General features: G+C 42.6%; 1 protein-coding gene across 1 annotated transcript in view; it reads left to right on the plus strand.

The window, feature by feature from the left end:
* Positions 1-313: 313 nt before the first annotated feature.
* PKIA (cAMP-dependent protein kinase inhibitor alpha) overlaps positions 314-16,785 on the plus strand; it is a 58,696-nt gene continuing 42,224 nt past the window's right edge. The window contains exon 1 of the mRNA XM_024209011.3: positions 314-532. The gene's annotated coding sequence lies outside the window, so the exon portion shown is untranslated. The remainder of the gene's footprint in view (positions 533-16,785) is intronic.

The following is a 16,785-nucleotide window of genomic DNA, read 5'->3' on the forward strand; positions in this document are numbered from 1 at the left end:
GGCAATCCCCAGCTGCACGGCAGCTCCAGGGCCAGGAGAAGGGAATTCAGGAGGGGAGCGTGCTCGCGGCACGGAACAGCCCATCCAGCAGCACAAGCCGGGGTGAGGGCTCGTAACTGCTAAGCACAGCCGCCAACCCCTGCGAGCCAGCACCCTCCGCGGCCGGCTCCCGGGGCCTTCGCTGCGCGCGCGCGGCATCGCAGCCCCCCGGGTAGGGGGAGGAGCGAGCCCCACACCCTTCTGTGGGGGCAGAGCCAGCCCGCCGCCCCTCCCCACGGCGGGCTGCGGAGTGCAGCGATCCGGGGGAGGGAGGAGGAGGAGGAGGATGACTTCATGCCGCCGGAGCGCTGTGAATTTGGGAGCTTCAGCTGGCGCTGGGATGCGGGGAGCGGAGTGACAGCGTGAGCCGCGGACACAGACCCCCACTCCAGCACTGAGCTACGGCCGCCCGGGGACAGGCCGGGGGGTCCCCAACGCAGCAGCAGCAGCAAGGCGCGGGGGAGGACGATGCACTGAGTCGGTCGCTGGGCAGGTGAGTCGCGTAGCGTGTGTCCGCTGCAGCGGGGCGTCAAGCCGCCGGGAGCTGGGGGACGGAGCCTTTCCGAAAGCAGCGAGCGCGCAAGCCGTGGGAAGCCCGCGGCGTGTGCGTGTGGCTAGCTGGGAGAGGCTCCAGCCGCATGGCCGTGGGGCCCGGCCGGGGAGAGGGCAGCCCGGGAAGGGTGTTCATTTCCGCTCGGATAAGCAGCAGTCCAAGTCGGGGTTCCCCTCCCTGGGTGCGTGACCCGGAGCGTGGGAGGCTCAGCTGAGCCCAGCCGTCACCGGGACTCTGATGCGCGCGGGGAGGCGGCCCCAGTGGCTCCCGGCCGAAAGCTCAGAGCAGCTGCGAGGTGCCGGGCCTGGGGGATTCCCTGGGAGGCGGCCGAAGAAGCCTCCTCACCGCTCCAGAGAAGCTGCCAGGCGTCAGCCCCCGGATTCCCTGCAGTGTCTCCAACACTGGGAGCGTTTGGCTGGAGAGACGCAGACTGGCAAGTGTCTGGAGCTGTGTTTGGTTAATTTGTCACTTCCCTCCAGCAACAGAAAATCCCTCCAACTGAAACATGGATCCTTTTGCGCCAGAATGTGGGATGTTTGATGCCAATTCTCTGCTTCACAGCAGGGCTGCTTCCCTGCAGCTTGTCACAAGCCAAGGGCTCTCGAGTAAACAATGGGGATTATATTTCCCATTTATCGAACAAAGAAATTAAAAGTGGAAAGACCTATTGGATCAGCTAGTCCATGCCTGCCACAGGTGCAGGATTGTTCCCTGTAGCTGTTTTATTTTCTAGTGCTTTCTCTGAGCTACTTTTAAATTTCCCCAGTGATAGGAAACAACATCTTATGGTAGAAAGGTTTGACTGGAAAGGAACCATATCAGATAGAAGTTGGTCTTTTAGTTTAAATCCCTAATTTTGGAAAGCATCCATAACTGAAAGCCAATGTAGTAGAAGTTACAGGAGTAGAAGTAGTGCCTAAAATGGATTCTGCTGCTGCTCCCTGTTCTTTTATCTTATGTTTTGATCCAGAGCATCAAGGTAAAATGTCAGATACCACTAACAGTTCCTAGGTTCAGTAGAACAGAAGGCTTGGTGAACCACTGATTGATCGTATATCTTTTGGAAGAGTCAGAGGAGCTAGTTCTCCTCCCATTAGTACAGCCATATTACAGCTTGGCTATTGACGCTGTATCTTGCTTATGGAATACACCCAGGAGTTCATGTTTCATTGATCACAGAGATTTTTAAGAGTTGAGCCAAGGGAGGAAATCCACCTGTCGTGTGTATATATATATATAATTTGTTCTGTTCTAATACCCCAAACAGGCTTCTATGTACAAGAGCTGGTATGCAGAGACAGATCATTAAATGGGGAACTGATTATAGGAGCTACTGATTAGCAACTCTACATGGGTTGAAAGAGAAAATAAAAGATGCTTGTGGGAGGACAAGGAGGGGGCGTGAGTTTATATTGAAAGAAAGAGGTACTACTGAGAAGAGGATAGTAGAAGTTTAAACAGCTGTTTTATTTATATTTTCAAGTGAAAGGGACCTGACTTGGCCTGTCTCCTTTTGTGTGTTGGTCAAATGATTGGCACAACTGAGGCCTCTAGATGCTACTGTAATTAGATGAAATGCAGATAAGAAATGTAGGAAGTGACTCAGGTTGTTTCCGCTCTTTCTGGGAAGATGTGGCTTAGCACTGTTGTGGAGATTAGAGCAGCAGGCAGAGGAGATGGATGTCAGTAGAAGCAGGGAGTTATAAGACATCCTAGTGTGTTCACTGGTTTGGAAAGATACTAACAAAGAATGATGGGTTAATGACCGTATTAAAGGTTAATTCAGCTGACACAAGTATTGGCTCTGAAGAACCTCCATTAAACATGACCCATTAATTTTAGTTTCTAAGGTATCCGTTTTGGAACACTCATAATAATAGAGCATTGGTCTGTCTCCATTTCAACCCAATGAAGTTGTATTATTTTTTCAATCAAACTATGGCTTAAAATGCATTAAAAGTCTTGGAAGTCTATTATGACACTTTTACATGGTATTCTGGTTAACAAAGATCATGCTTGATCTTTGCTAATTCCAAAGGTGCACCTGCTGGGATCATATGTGCTGGTTTCTCCCATAGTTGTCCCTGAGTGGCAAAGGGAAGTGTGTAGCTAAGCTCACCCTCTTGTCATGTCAGGCCATATAGTCCATATTCTAGAGTTCATCTGTCTGCTGAAGAGAACAGGTGATATTTTTCCATTTTATGTTAAATTATATAGTGTCAAATGGCATAAGTAATCACTTATGTTGACACAACATTAGTGCAGTAAATGGAACTATTTGTGTTTTCTAGGAAAGAAAGTAATGCTTCTAACCAGTGTTTTAACTAACAGCTATTAAAGCAGGGGTGGTGGAGGTGTGGATCTAATGAGACTCTAGCATTATTGAGTAACAGACCAAACACGTACATTCACATCCGTGAGGATGTCGATATTATTAGTTTAGTTTAAATGAAAACTTCAGTTGCTTTTATTTGGGTCCTTGGTGCACCTTGCAGATGCATGCACAGTGTAATTAAATAAAGTGCACAGAGAGGTAATATTTGACTATTAAAAAGAACTCTAATGCACTTGAAACTGCAGAGATACAATTTCATTTGTGTTAGTGCCCTACGGTTGAATTTAAGCAACTCAGTCAGTCTATTCCATTATCTTAGATTTAAAGAGATTGCAGTGAAAATTGTTTCATATTTCCAAATGTTGGCTTGAACTGACAGAAGTGCCACATTTCAGAGTAAGCACATAATCTTTCAATTATGCTTTTATTTGTTACTGTCTTTTGAATCTGCTAATTTTCCTAAGCAATCTTCCAATCCTCATGTCATGTCATGTCAAAGAAAGGCTTGAGCTAGGTATAAATCAGCATTTCTCAAATGCGGTCACATGTGGCCACCAGGGGCTTTTCTTACAGTCACAGCCTCCTGGGGTGGGGGTAGGTGGCAAAATAGTGGCCCCTCCCCCTCCCTGTTGCTCCTGGATGCACCGTCTTGGTGTTGGCTGCTGGAACTGCCAGCAGGGGTTGGACTCTGCCCACCGCTGGAGACACCATGGGCACAATGCGGGAGGAGCAGGCAGCCAGTGAATTCCCCACCTTCCTGGCAGAGTGGGGCTCAGGCTTTGAGGTGGTGCGGTGGCAGATTCTGACCGAGGGGCTTCAGGCTCCAGCTCCAGGCTCTGGTTGTGCGGTGGCAGGCTTCAGGCTCTGGCCACGGGGCTTCAGGCTCCAGCTCCCTGCTGCCTCCCCCACCCACAAACCCCCAATGCCCCTGGCCTCCGTTGCCTCCTCCGACTCCCCATTCAGGGCTTAATTTGTCCCCATGCTTGGCAGGGCTGTGAAAAGTGATACTTGTATGTTAATATCACTTTTCACAACAGACTTACTAGCTAACAATAAATAAATTACAATGATTTGGCTGTGTATAAATATGCACATTTATTTGTTTTTCCTATAGCTAAGATCTTTACCAATAGATGCTTCAGCCCCTGCAAACATGTTTTTCAATTATATTAAAATATTTACAATTCACTTTAAAGTATTACTTCTGGATGATACTAACCTTGATTAGTTGCATACTCTAAAGATTGCATTATTGTACTTTCCACACCAAAAAAGTTAGCATAACATTTCTCTAACACCTAATTTTATAAGAAATAGTTGGTATTTGCAAATATAGAGGGGAAATTTCCCTCTGCGATTCAAATGGTACCTGTCAACTTTCATATCTCCCTCTTTCTGTGTAAGTAGATCTTACTAAAGTCTGTTTTTAGTAATTATTGTCAATCGAAGATCTGTGTGTGCACAGATAAGAGTATCAAAGTTGATTACTGCAGTACAGGTTTGAGAGAATTTTAGTCACTGTTAATAAACAGTGATGGGTACATACTTGATATATCTTCATACCCACAGCCAATTAAGTATGTCAAAACATTTTGCACTTCAAAAATTGGATGCTCAGACCCTGAAACTAACACATAATTAGGCTAGGCAGAATACATATTTTTGTAATTTTGACAGATAAGATCAATATTTATTTTAAGCATTTTTAAATTTATATGTTTTAAATGTTTATGGTTTTAGGAAATTATGTGGTGAGTAAGTAATGGGGGATCAGACAATAATTATTTAATGATGGTAGAAATTGATATTTCCCTGACCTGCTTACTTGATGCTCCAATAAAGGATATACATTTTAAACGGAATGACAAATTAATCTTTTTTTTTTTTTTTTTTTTTTTTACTGTTAGCATGATTTTTGTATTTCACTTTATTGGGAGAAATGTGACTTCTCCTATGGAACTGTGGTATAGTAAAATATGGACTGCCCTTGTAATGGATAAACTTTCACATCAAGTACATACACATCAGAAATGACAAAAAGAGGATAGGTATTTAGAAATGTGGTCACCCTTTTCAGCGTACTCAGAGGAAAAGGGTTCCCCAACCAGCAAGCCAGAATCTTTAGTCAGACTCTTTGAATATTAACCTTATGCTTAGTAAGTAACTTATGGTGTAGTATGTTAATGTTTTATTGTAACTTTGCCTTAATAAAAAGTTTAAAAAAAAATGTAAATATCTTTAAATCACAGTCTGATAGGTTCTAAAGCAGCAGTTTTCTTACTTTGCCTATCTGTAAATTTAGATGATTATCCTTTGTGTTTGTGCAGGGAAATTGACATTTACTGATTATGCATAAGGTTGGAAGGATTAGATTTTTAATGTGCAGAGAAATGGACACACAAGACTAGATCCACAAAGGGAATTTAGGCTCAGTGTTGCAGTGTCTAGGGCTGGTCTACTCTACAAAATCAGGTCTGCGTAAATATGTCGCTTAGGGTTGTGAAAAATTTCAGGCACTGTGCAATGTAATTAAGCCGACCTAAACGCCACATGTAAACACTGCTAGGTCGACAGAAAAATGCATCTGTCAACCTAGCTACTGCCTCTCAGAGAGGTGGATTTACTACAGTGACTATTTGTACACAGTGGAACAGCTTCAAGAAGAGACATTAAGACATACCACAGAGCTTAGTGGTTAGAGCACTCACCAACACTGTGGGAGACCTGGGTTGAAATTCCTGCTCCATATTGGGCAGAGGGGCTGGATTTGTACCTGAAACTCCCACATCCTGAGTGGATGTTCTAAGAAATATAAGAGGGATATCAGAACTCCTCCCCCAGCTATGGTTTCAGTGAGGCCCAATCCAGTAGTCATGCTCTGAGTAGTCCTATAGGATCAGGCCCCGCAGGTAAGATAGGCAGGGCAATGCCTAGTTTGAGCATCCCTCTAAGGCTAAGGCATGAGCTAGGCAGAATTTAGGCAGCTGTGCACGTGCCCGCTGGTAGATTTGCAGATTTTAGGTGCTACGGAACTTTATCAGCAGAAATATAGGCACCTATGGCTTTAGGCAGCAACTGAGTAGGGGTTTTGAAGATCTAAATTTTAGATTTAGGTGCCTAGAGTCACAGTTAGGCCCCTAAATCCTTTTGTGGCTCTAACCCAATGTGTCATACATTTCTCCCAAATGCAAAATCAAGTTGTAACTTTTTTTAAAAAGAGGATTGTTTGTTATGCTGCTGCCACATCTGCTGTGTTTCAGTTCAGGAGCACATGCAGATCAGATCAATCTTCTTTATTTGTCATGTCATAGCATGATTAAAGGAAAGACCAGTTCTGGCAAATTATCCTTTTTATGTCCTCTCTATAAAACATCTCCACTAAGGTAACACAACGTAAAAAAGAAAACCTGTATATACAGGAACTTCCTTTATTAAAAAAAACAAAACCAAAAAGCTTACAAAGGAGTTTATATAAAGATATCAGGAACAATAGAGCAATAATTAAACTGATAAATATCTCAGTTAGGGGTGTTTAATCCTAGTGTCTTGGCCTCCAGTAATTGCATTCTGCATCATTAAATTCTTCTTGTGGTTTCAATAAGATACAGTATTCTTCATATATTCCCCTAGATTAATGTAGTTGCTGCATTATGCTACATTTCTGAGGTGGCTAAAATGGTTCCTACATGTCCCTAATCTACTTCCTGGGTTCAACTGAGTTTTCTAAAACTGTTCTCCACAACCCTTCTCGAATAATTAAAGACGAGAAATAAATTCCCACCCCACTTTCTGTATGCATTTCAGTTGTCACAGGTACTCCGGTCCTTCCCGTTGTTACTTTCCTTTCAAGTCTTCCCTAAAAGAAATCTTTAGAGATCTTGCCTATATGATGCTGGCAGACCAGCTGCCTCACTGAACACTTAAAAATGCATTTTGAAATTATTAATATGGGAAAGCACCGAACACCAATTTAACCATAGGTTTCTTTAATAAGTCCAAGGGCCAAGTACTTTATGCAGTTGCTCTAAACATGCCTAAATAATAAGCAATTTACTATATCCAAACAGTAACAAAACATTTATAAGCATTTGATCAAGATACTTACAAACGGGCTAAATCCAGGGATGCTTAGACTGATATTGGTCAGCTCCAACGATGAACCCTTGAAGAGTTTACTTTTTATACCCTTTAACAAACAAGTGATGTCGCTGCCAGTTACTGACTTTAGCTAAAAACCTACTTGGAGTCAGTTCACCCTTATTTCCAGTGTTAATCCAGATAAGATTTAGAATTTCCTTTCCTCCCCTCCTTCTTTCTGCCCAACAGTTTTCCTGTTGCACCTGGGTTCACACAGGCTTTAACGCTGGTGTGCGGAGGTTGGGGAAGGGCCATGTTGGCTTATTTTAAGACAGATTCTGTTAGATTTAAAACCATCTGCAGTCACCCCTGTTGGTCAGAGGCCACCTTTTTAGAAACTTCCCCTTATCTCATTAGTTATTCCTTGAACCAGACATCCTCCCTTCTTCATTCCTTTTGGCCTTAAAACTCATTATTTCCAAGGCCTTCCTTCTACTTGCTAGTCAGAGCCTTTCTTTACAACACACATATATTTCCTTAACCAAAGTTAAGATAACTATAATTCTTGAATTTTATACTTATCCTACAGCTGGAAACCAGTCTTGCTCAACTGTATGTTAGCACTATCAAAATAGATATTAGATGTTAAGTTGATAAAAATGTGTTTAGACTTTATAGAATAATTAGTGTTTAGACTTTATAGAATGCTTATATGGTGCTGCGTGTATTGATCTCTCTTACAACCTCTATAGCCCATGGTGCAAATTTATGTTGGCATTGTAATCCTCTGTGGTTGTGTAACTCCCCAAACAGGAAAAGAAGCATTAATTAAGGGAAAGGGCTTGTCCTATGTACAAGATGGCCCATGGAAGGTAAATAAGGTATTGCATAGCATCAAAGCAGAGAGACCCTGTTGATGCATTCCTAATTCCCTTCAGGAAGGAGAGATCTATGCATGAATTCATCCCATCAGTTTGGACTCTGGAGTGGAGGGGATAAAAATCCCTGACAAGGAGAAACGGAATCTCTCTAATGCTGTTTGGACTCTTGAGGGGCAAAGATTCCTAAACATAAGCAAAGAGATCCCCCATGCTGCTTGGCATGGGTTAGCCCTGAAAGACATTTTGAACTGACAGGTTTCTACAACTCTATTACCTGTTGGATTACAGACTGAAACTCATTTGCGTATATATGCTCACCTGTTTTAATCTGTAAATAATTCTCATTTCTTTTTCCTAGTTAATAAACCTTTAGTTTATTACAGGATTGGCTACAAGCATTATCTTTTGTGTGAGATCTAAGGTGCAAATTGACCTAGGATAAGTGTCAGGTCTCTTGGGACTGGGAGTAACCTGAATATTTTGTGATCTTTGATGTAAGTGACCATTTATCACTAAGTCCAGCTTGCTTGGATGGCAAGATAGACTAGAGTCAGTGCTTAATTAGTGCCAGAGCTTGCCAGGACTGAGCCCTGGCACCTCTAGTCTTGATAGCCCTGCCACCTCTGGGCTTGCTGCATCAGTTATGAATGTAAAAAAATTGCTTGTGGCCTGGCACCTCTTTTATTACAAATTAAACACTGACTGAAGTGCCTAAGGGGACTGTCTGTGACTCCATAGTAAGACTGTCAGAGAGTGCTCCAGGATTTCCCCAACCCAGTAACAAATGTGAAATCTAATTATAGAACATACCACCAGTTTGGGGTGTCTGTCCTGCTTTTTGACAGTCTGCCAGGAGGTTGGCACACATGGTCATGAACCACTCCAGACATTGTGATAGCATCTCTGGTTTTGCAGGGTTTGCTAAATCTGGATTTGCTAAATCTTCACTATTTCCGTGGAGTGCTTTAAACTAAGTAGCAGCTTCTAAACAAAACTATGGGAGGTGAGATGAAATTGCATCTCAAGTTGTAAGCAAGCATGCCCTCTTTGGCTGTCTTAACCTTAATGGCTCTTTCCTGTTGGCCTATTCTAAAAGATTCCTGACTGCATCTGTCTACGTTACCGTGGCAACCCCTAGATATCCTGTAGAATGTCTCAAAGCTACAGTTCCTCATATGGTTATACATACTCTTTTTTTATTTTATATTTATTTTAAACAGGTGCTTATCTATTTAGTATACCCCTACAGGAATCACCATCTTAAACTTAAGGTGAGCACATAACCATTGGGAAAAGAGCTCACCACATGCTGTTTTAAAATCACACAAATGCTTGTTAACACTCCTCCTTCCTTCTTCTTTGATTCTCTTTATAGCACTTGTTAAACCTCATTTGAACTATCATGTATCATATTGGTCAGAGCTCCCAAGAAAGGATATTATTACCTTAGATGAATGCAGCAGAGGTAAAGCCTTAAGTACGGCCCAGGTTCAAGAACTCCATTTACACAGGAGTACTTGTGGCACCTTAGAGACTAACAAATTTATTAGAGCATAAGCTTTCGTGGGCTACAACCCACTTCTTCGGATGCATATAGAGTGAAACATTGAGGAGATATATATACACACATACAGAGAGCATGTTAGTCTCTGTTAGTTAGTCTCTAAGGTGCCACAAGTACTCCTGTTACAGACTAACACGGCTGCTACTCTGAAACCTGTCATTTACCTGTTGGTCATTTGGAAGAAACTTCTTAGGCAAATCTTGGCTTTTCTAGGCCCTGATCCTGCAATGAGTTCCATATGGCAATTGAAGTCAGTGGAGCTCCCTGTGGCTGTAAGAGATCTGCCCATCTGAGTTCACTGCAAAATCAGGGCCATATTGTTTTATTTCTTAAAAAAATTATGATGCAGCATGGCTGACAGTGGAAGAATGCCACGAACACAAAGCAGTAAAGTTGATACTAAGCTTTCATAAAGCTGCATCTTGCAAATGTATGAAAGCACCAAATATGGCCTGGGTGACCAAGCGGAAAGCTCTGTCTGAAATCTTTTCATAGTTTCATATCTCTTCAGATGTAGTACAATTAGTGGATGATGGCATTCTTACCAAGTTGAGTTAGTGTTTGTGTGCTGAAATGTGGTGAGAGGAAATACAAAATGGAGCAAGATTGGTTAATTCATAGATTCCAAGGCCAGAAGGCCTGTGATCATCTAGTCCAGGGATCAGCAACCTTTGGCATGCGGCCCATCAAGGAAATCAGCTGACGGGCCAGGATGGTTTGTTTACCTGCAGCGTCCACAGTTTCGGCCAATCGCAGCTCCCACTGGCCGTGGTTTGCCGTTCCAGGCCAATGGGGACTGTGGGAAGCGGCGTGGGCTGAGGGATGTGCTGGCTGCCACTTCCCGCAGCCCCCATTGGCCTGGAACGGCGAACCGCTGCCAGTGGGAGCTCTGATCAGTCGAACCTGCCGACGCTGCAGGTAAACAAACCATCCCGGCCTGCCAGCGGATTTCCCTGATGGTCCGCATGCCAAAGGTGCCAATCCCTGATCTAGTCTGACCTCCTGTCTAACACATACCATAGAACTATTTGTGAAGTAATTATTAGCACATATCTTTTAGAGAAACATCCAACCTTGATTTAAAAATGTCTGGTGATGGAGAATCCACCACAACCCTCGGTAATTTGTTCCAATAATTAATTAATTAAGTGTTAAAAATGTACACCTTAGTTCCAGCCTGAATTTGTCTAGCTTTAGCATCCTGCCATTGGATCATATTACATCTTTCTCTGCTAGACTGAAGAACCCATTATCAAATATTTGTTTCCACATGTAGGTATTTATAGACTGTAACCAAGTCACCCCTTAACCTTCTCTTTGTTAAGGTACGTAGACTGAGCTGCTTGAGTCTATCACTCTATGTGAGAAATGGAGCATGTGAAAATGTCAGACTCTTAAGGGGCTGACTTAGTGTGTAACACTAAAAAGAAAGCATCACATCTAAATATAGAATACTGAATTTTAAATAACCTTTATTTGTAAAGCTTTGTGGAGCCAAAGTCTGACGTGAGATGTGCATGGATAATATGTGATCTGAGGAGGCAGCATGGCTTGAGAAATGGGTATGATTTCTATAAAAATAGAGATGGCTTGCATTGGAAACATAAGGGCACCACAGTTCATCACCTAGGTAGATTAGTTGTATATTGTAACACAGTAGTGCCCAAACTTTTCCTGTTGCACCCCCACCCTTACCAGTAATGGAATCTGTCTGCACCACCCCTCCATTACTGCACAGTTGGTTCAGCAGAGGATTGTGGGCTGAGGGTGGAGCTGGGGCCGGGAGCTGGACCGGATAGCGCTCCCTCCCCACCCCCTGTGGGGGCTGGCCCGGTCCTGCTGCACCCTCCGAACTTTTCTCTGTGCCCCCCTGCTGTAACATTTCAATCACTTTATATAATAAGTATTGTGTAGGTTAAGAATTAAACTACTAAAACCAAAACCTCAAACCTCACTCCAAGCAAAGGGTGTTTGTTTGTTTGTTTTTGTTTTTTAACCTCAAATTGGAAGAGGTTCCAGAGACTTGATGAGGCCCATTGGAGACTGCACTGTTGGTATTGATTTTACATGCAAAGTGCTGTGGTGATGGGGAGCAGTATAACAACATAAGGTAAAAGAGATAGGAGCCACAGGATGCTGGTATTATCTAAGAGTAAATGGTGATGTGTGTAAGAAATATGAAACTTCCTAGCACACAGGTCTCATGGCTGTACTAAGTGTGGTGGTACCAGAGCATACTCAGAGGCAATGCCGTGGTTCAGCTGGCATGGTGAAACACAGTAAAGCAAAAACTGACAATTGGAGACTAGGATATGCATATTCTCTATCAGAAATGCTGCACGCCCTGTCATCTCCATATCAAGCTACTATATGCATGAGAAATATGAATGCCCAGAAGTACTGACACATTTACTTGGTAGATATGTACCAGCAGCAAACAGTGGAACCCCAAATATCATTATGTAACAGAGAACGTACATGTGATATCCGCCCCGCTGTGCTACAGACACTCAGTACGCAAAGACTGCCAAACAGGCTAGTTAGGTCTTATACAGATGACTCTCCACATGTCATAAGCCTCCAGTATTGGGAATCTGATTACACGGGTACAGGATATGAGAGTGGAGATTAACAGAGATGTTATATACCATGCCATGCAATAACTGATTGATTGCCACTCTGTGCCTTGGAGGTGGATGCATTTCAGTTGTACTCTGTATGTGTATTTATGTAATTACTTTTAAAGACTGCAGATCAAGGACACACATTTCTGTTAGCTTCCAGTTTACAGATTTGGGGAATTTAATATTTATATAATACCTTTCATCTTGGAAGATCTGAGAACAATTTCCAGCACTTTGTTTAATGCACAGCATTTTTCGTATCTGGGTTAAAAGGTGCTGTGTAAATATATTCCCACAGTTGTACAGTCAGTAGCACAAATGACTGTCCTTTGATCTGTAGCCCTAATCTCAAGTGGAAGATACAGGTTTCTAAATATGCTACAGCACATTGACCCGCGCTATTCAGAAATGTCTCTCGTCCACAACTGCTGTGCCTCATAAAGCCTACACTTTAAGGCCATTCATTTATTGTAGAATGCAGCTGTCTGCCTCTGATGCTAGATTCCAGTGGGGAGCATGCTATACATGTGCCCTGTCCTGACTAGTAGTTCATTTCCAGATTAAGTCTGAAGCGTTAGCTCTAAATGGGTCCCTCTCTGCCTATTTTACAGGCTGTCTCCTTCCTTTTGTGATTCCACAGCACTTATGCTCAGCCAAGATGATTGAGATAATGGTACCAGGTTTAACAAGAGATGCAGCTGATAGCAGGTTGTTCTCATTGGCATTAGAATTTATTTCCTCCGTGCTCACTTGATCTGCCAGAGCCTGACTTTGATGATCCTGCTGAAAGATCCATTTATTTTCCCAGGCTTTTCTGGAGGGAGGTATTAAGCAGGGGTCTCAAGTGGGTAGCCAGGAGAGTCTTTTGCTGGCAATAAGCCATTTTATAAATCAGGTTCCTTTAAATTAGTGTCTCAAAATTGTATACATTTGCTTATGGAGAATTGATTAGCGTACCTGAAACAAATCTAAAATAAATGTCTGGTAATTTATGGAAAAAAGTTTAACTCAGAATGGAAGCTACTTAAGTGTACTATAACTGAATCACAGAAGATGAAAAGGAAGGCATAAATAAAACCATTCTTGGCAAGACTTTATTCAAGTCAGAGAGGTGACATTCAAATAGTTAAAAGTAAGCCAACAGAAAAGGACATTGACTATGGATGCTCAAATGCAAGATGGAAATTAGGAAGACTAAGAGGGAATTGGAATAGTAAACTACTGAAGACATAAAATGAGAGGGCTTTAATGTCAGTAGGAACACACAAAATTGCAAGAGTTGGTAACACTGGATGAAACCCACTTCCACATCTATCAGGCACCAAAGGCTAGAGGCACTCAAGCACCAAGGCAGGCACTGATGCAAATGGATGCAGAAACACTACAGAAGTGCAGAGGCACCCAAGGGAAAAGCCTTAAAAATTCAACAACCCTATGAGAGGCAGAGTAATACCAGGAAAAAAAGGCACCTGACAAGGTATAGTTGGGATCCAATGGAGAGCTGGAGTAATGGCCCATGAAGTGCAGTCTCCTGCAGAGCTCTTTTGTTGACTGTAATCAAAAAGCAACTGACATGTACAGGGCAGCATTTTTACTTTGCAGGGGTGGTGCATGGCAACCAGTAGGTTTACATCCTACCTTTCTACCACTGTCCTGAAGGGTCCAAACCAACCAAATCCCCCAAAACAAAAACGCCCCACCCTTAAGAGCTCACACTAAGAAGCTAAGACTCAGGAATGAGAATCCTTTATTTTCTAATAATATCCTCCCCAGGCCACATTATGCCCCAAATGACATCTGCAGTATTACCACCCCCAAGCATTCAAAAGTCAGGATCACTCAAAACTACAAAATTGCTTTAAAAAAATTTCACGTTTTTTAAGTAAATATGTTTTTAGTTTTTTGTCTTGCTTTTGAGTTCTTAGGTTACACACTCTCATTTTCAAGGTTTTCTGTGCAGCCGCATTGGCTACAAATTTACCTTTCCTTTTAAAAAAGCGAGATTTTTAGTAATCACATGACTCCAGGACATGGGACTTAAAGAAAAAACACCAAATGTCATAAGAACCATGATAAAAATCGCAGGAGATAGCAACACTGGTTCCATCTCATGAGATGTTTCTGTCATCATGTATCTCTAGTGGAAGGATAATGTGACTGCTGACATGCAATCCAGGAAATGTGATAGATTCTCACAAGTGGCCACTGGATTAGGGGATGGCAGACCAGATCTTCTTTCCACCAGCAATGCATCACTTTGCCATTCACCTGATCAATAAGCCTGCTCGTGACGCTGGGAAATGATTTTGTTAGCAAGGGACATTATCTCTGCCCACTGGGGAGGGACCTTCTCTACCAATCGCACTGGTAGCAAAAGTCTGGAGAGACAAAGGTTTTTGAGCCTAACAGCCTCACAGTGGCCAAGACAGATGTGTTGGTTCTTCACTCTATTGCATACAACCAAAGCAGGTTCCATGGTGCTGAGACACTGGCTTCAGACTGTTGCTAAAAACCAGGGTACATCGCTCTATCCCAACTGAGGAGTCCTTGTGGGCCATTTTACACAACCCCATGCTCTGAGTAACCCTAAACCTCAAACTGCCAGAAGCTGGAACTGGACAACAGTGGATAGGTCACTTGATAATTGCCCTGTTCTGTTAATTCCCTCTGAAGCATTTCGTACCGGCCACTGTTAGACAGGATACTGGGCTAGATGGACCATTGGTCTGACCCAGTTTGCCCATTCTTATGTCTGTCTTGCCTCCCACAAAAAAAATGCTGCTTTATCTGTCTGGGTCAAATTAGAAAACTAGCGTCTTCCAAGTACATCTGTCAGCTGTTTGAGCAAATTAGGCAAAGATTTCTGCAGCCTCTTGTCATCATCAGCTTTATGTGGGGCTTCTGAAAACCCCACGTTAATATGGATCCGACAAAACTGCCGAAAACTCATTTTGAACCACTCATTTCCTGTCTGCGGTGATTTCTCAGCGAGTGAGCTTTAGAGACTGATTCACTTTATACCAAGCTTTTCAAGGATAATTTAGCTCTAAGAACTTCTCCGAGATTGATTTTTTGAAGGTGGGATCAGAATTCAGCTTTCACGACCCTATTTATGGCTCCTTGGTGGGATACTTTTTGAACATTTACAGTGTCTTCAGATATACACACCAAAAGCACCACTTTTTTACCTACTTCTTGTTTATTACTGATGAAAGTTGTTGAAATAGCAAAACTGTGTAGTTCCATGCATTTTTGTTTGGCTTGTCTTATGACTTACCACTTTCCTCACCTTACTTAAACCCTTTACACCTTATTAAATGCCTGTGATTATATTTTTGTGCCTTGGTTCTTCCAACTATTCCAGCTTTCTGTGTGGGACAATAACAACTTTGTTTCGTCTTTTTATACTGTCTGCACTGAACTTCAGTACAAATTTGTCTATTCTGAGTTCAGAGTATTTACCAAATTCTTTGTCAGAGACCCCACATTAGTATAATGACCTTTCAACATTTGTCCATATGTTACCTGAAATTCAAGGGATGATTAAAGTTGCACTATCTACCAAATTTTTCTGAAGACTAGAATTTCACTATTCTGAAATCTGTCTAGGAACAAAACAGCTCAATCTGGGTGCTGTGTCTGGTAGTGTGAAGAGATAATACACACTTAAATAGGATGCAGTCAGAGAATGATTACTGTCTCTTTTTATTTATTAAATCTCAAATCATAGAGCATGAGACACACACAATGAAAGTGGAACAAACAGCAACAATTATAATTTGAAGTTTAAAAAAGGTTCTGGAAAAAAAAACAGCTTTCCACAGTTAGAAGGTGTAGATACCCATTTTGTTAAAAATTATGGGTAAACTGCTATTCTTTGACGTCATGGCGCATTTAGCATCTCTGGCTCAGACTTCTCCACCCCTTTTTTTCCCATAGGACTGAGAAGAAAGTCAGGTCCACACCATGTGTAGAGGGTGTGTGTGTGCGTGCTACATATTCACATCTATGACCTATCTTCTTGATTCCTTTCAAAACTATGTTAAACTAAATAGCAAAGGCTTTGCAATGTCCTATAAAGAGGATCCCAATGGGAAAACATGGGTTTTATTTAGCTTCCTCCCACTTAAGCAGTTGTTGTCTTTTCTTCTAATTTCTTCTCCTACCTTGATGGAATTTCTGCACTGTTTTTACAACCTGAACATCTTTTTGTTTTGTTTTGTTTTAATTTGGATCATTGTTCATTTTGTGTGTTGTGGCAAAGTACCTTCTTCTCCTCAGCAGGCTCAGTCCTTTTTAGCCTTGGAGACACAGGCTTGGGCAAGGCAAATCCTTGCAGGTAGCACAGGGTTTGGCTATTCCTTTTTTCAGTCAGCCCCTTGTGCTTGTTTATCTTCCCTTCTGGGGACAGAGTGCAGCCTTCCTTGCAGGAAGGGTTCAGAGCCTTGCTGCTACTAACTTCCTGGCAGCTTCCCTGGTTCTCTCACTCTCTCTTCCCCCCCCTTCCACGCCAGGGAGGGTTTAAAAAGGTCCCAAGCAGTTGGAGCCAGCTGAACCTAATTAGTTCCCTAGTAAGCCCTTGCCCAGCTGAACCTTATTTCCCCATGGTTCTCTCTCCTCAGTGGCTTGGGAGCGGCCTTTTTAACCCCCTGGGACTGATTACTACCCCCTTTGTAGCTGTTTGCCCTGGGTTTGCCACAGTGTCTTTATGT

Source organism: Terrapene carolina, unplaced genomic scaffold, assembly GCF_002925995.2.
Source record: "Terrapene carolina triunguis isolate 2854851 unplaced genomic scaffold, T_m_triunguis-2.0 Scaffold58, whole genome shotgun sequence".
NCBI lineage: Eukaryota > Metazoa > Chordata > Testudines > Emydidae > Terrapene > Terrapene triunguis.